We start from the raw sequence: 2,706 nt of genomic DNA on the forward strand, positions 1-2,706 counted from the left end.
TTTTGACAACGCAAAACAAATTCAGAGGGTCAATTTTGGTTATTTAGCAGAACATACGAGTGAAAACAAAAAAACATTACTTTGAAGATATATCTCCTAATCTCCTGACCCTGACACTAGCACCACAAGAACGTCGGCACGTATCAGAGAATAAGCGAGTGGCCCTCTGATTGGCCTGATCGTAACATCAAAAGTTTTAACGCCTTTCAGAGCCAGAGGTCAGAGTATAGCACCCGCGGTTGTTCGTCAGCGTTCTTTGTAACGCTTTTTGAACGGCTCAACCGATTATCGGTACGCCGACTGACAATGAGTGATTTAGGCTTCTAAATTTAATCCAGCTTCAGGTATCGATATTTGCACTGTCTAAAAACCACTTTTGCAGCCATGCAGGGTCTGGTGTACTGGTCGGCCATGACTCGATTGGGATGTCCGTATTTCTTTGAAAACTGCCTCCACAACGCATCGGAATCGTACGATATGGACATATATGGAGTCCGACAAGGAGGCTCTTGTGTGGCCGTTTCGAACAGAAACCCACAGGGCCAGTACTGGAATAGCTGGATTCTGGCAGGGAAAATCACCCTTTGCTCCTCCAAACTGCTGTTGGGCTGCCAAGGAACGGAACAGACTTTCGAAATCAGGGTAACAAAAAACAATAATTTTACTGATTTAAAAAATATCTGGTAGGATGACACAGCTAGCAACTGCGATCTGCCAGAGTGCACAGGGATACCTGATTGCGTCATGGAGGTACAATTATGAATCCTAGAAATAATCTCAAAAATTATTTATTTTTTTTCCTGTAGGATGAATTGTTCCTGAAGCAACCCTTTCAAGTCTTGCTTGGTGAGTTGGGAATCAAATCCTTCAAACGTATACTTAAATTCAGTTAAAAGCACCCTGGCGTTTCGGGAATTGGCATTCATGTTGCGACAACAACATCCTTGAGTTGCATAATGAATATGTAACGATTTCACAATAATGACTATCATATTTAACTAAATCTGATACCAGGGCACTTGGGACGAGGCCTACAAGCGATGCTGCTCCCTTGGAATGGACCTCCTTTCAGTCTACAATCCAGCCAAGCAATACTGCTTGGGCAATCCTTACAGTTGAGCTTTTTTAAAAGTTTTTTTTCAGGAATTAAAATTAAAAAAACAAAATCAGAAAATAGTAACCCGAATGAGAAAGGAAATCTGCCTTTTCGGACAGAGGCCTGGACGGCTGGGCGGGATATCGAGTCTTGCCGCGGAAAATTGCGATGGTGCACCGGCTACCTCAATGACTACCTGAAGAATGACCTGACTTGGAAAAAGGGCCACGATCCGAGATTTGCGAACAACTCGTGCGTCTACATCGACTTTGGGGATCCAGTTGAGCCTAGTCTGGCGCTGGCAGACTGCTCGGAAAAGAAACAGATCATCTGCGAGGTTTATTATGCGTTAGAATAATGGGATTGGTTTAATTTATTTTTGCAAAAAGGCGCCCATGGGAATCGGTTTCAAATCGCAGATGCATTATCACCATTGCAGGAGAAATAACAAAGTTAAAAAAGGTATTTCTTTATTTTCTTTCTTTGCTGTTCAAATTCTTTTTGTGTTAACTTAGGCGATGCAGAGAAAATTTGGAACACTGGCGATTTGAGCAGAACCAGTTACGCAGCCAAAGTGAAACCAAAAATTAAATACAAATATAAATTAATGCATAAATCCGTGTTCCAGAAAATGATTCAATGCCTAGCAGAGCACATAGGACTGGTAAAGTCGAGGAAAGGTTATTTTAAGAAACATTAATAGTTTAAACAATAAAACCCAGGTGTACAACTCAACTAAAATCAACACGGGTTTGTACCTGAAAATGATGTCCAGAATAAGCAATCCCCTGTAAATAAGATCGCATTATAATACATATATATGAATAAGAAATTCAACTTTTCAAAAGTGACCCATTTTCAATGGATAACACGAAGTCTGACCGTCGGTGGTTCATCCGGTCAGCCCTTCACAGCGCGAGGAATTTTTATGATATCATTCACTTCGTCATTAAAGACGTGGAGGATGAATTTTTATCTGCTCATTTTGATTTTGCCGCTGAAATGATAATCAAACTCGACGAATGCAGAGGAATCAAAAGTATGTAGTTTTGCTCAAGTCAACGGGAAAAAGGGATTTTAGATCATATCTAAATGGTGCCATATATTTTATGCCACCATTTAAAGAGGATTGTTAATTGTAAAACACTGGAAAAAGATGTAAATTTATCCCCTGTTGAAATGACAGCAGATTATTGTCATTCCTTAAAACTTGTGGAGGTTTTGGGGTCCTGCGGATATGTTTTTTCTCTAACTATAAATTACGCGTCTACGTTGATGGTCCTTTGCGGGTGAGGTGCAACTCACAAAAATTTTAAAAGATGGCGCGGCCTAAATTAAAAAGCAGGTGGGTATAGCCAATTCTGCGGGGAATTCGACAACTCTTTTACTTATACCATTTCCTTTTTGGTAACACTTTTTAAAGAAATTATAACGATCAATTAGAACTTGGAATTGAATGGTGGTGCCAACTGCTGCTGCTGCAAACTCTAAAACATTCTTTTTAAAGTAGCAAACGAGGAAACGTTCGCGTTTGACTTCCTGGTGTGTCTCCTTCACGCCAAAGCGGTAGACCGCTTCTGGAGATTGTACGAATTCAACTTGGAAGTATT

At 40.4% G+C, this 2,706-nt stretch overlaps 1 long non-coding RNA gene across 1 annotated transcript; it reads left to right on the forward strand.

Annotated features, from left to right (window-relative positions):
- Positions 1-902: 902 nt before the first annotated feature.
- On the forward strand, positions 903-1,114 carry LOC135935442 (uncharacterized). The gene is made up of 2 exons (XR_010574217.1): positions 903-964; positions 1,015-1,114. It is a non-coding gene; the product is annotated as an uncharacterized LOC135935442 (long non-coding RNA).
- The last annotated feature ends 1,592 nt before the right edge of the window (positions 1,115-2,706 follow it).

This window comes from Cloeon dipterum, chromosome 2 (assembly GCF_949628265.1).
Source record: "Cloeon dipterum chromosome 2, ieCloDipt1.1, whole genome shotgun sequence".
Lineage (NCBI taxonomy): Eukaryota > Metazoa > Arthropoda > Insecta > Ephemeroptera > Baetidae > Cloeon > Cloeon dipterum.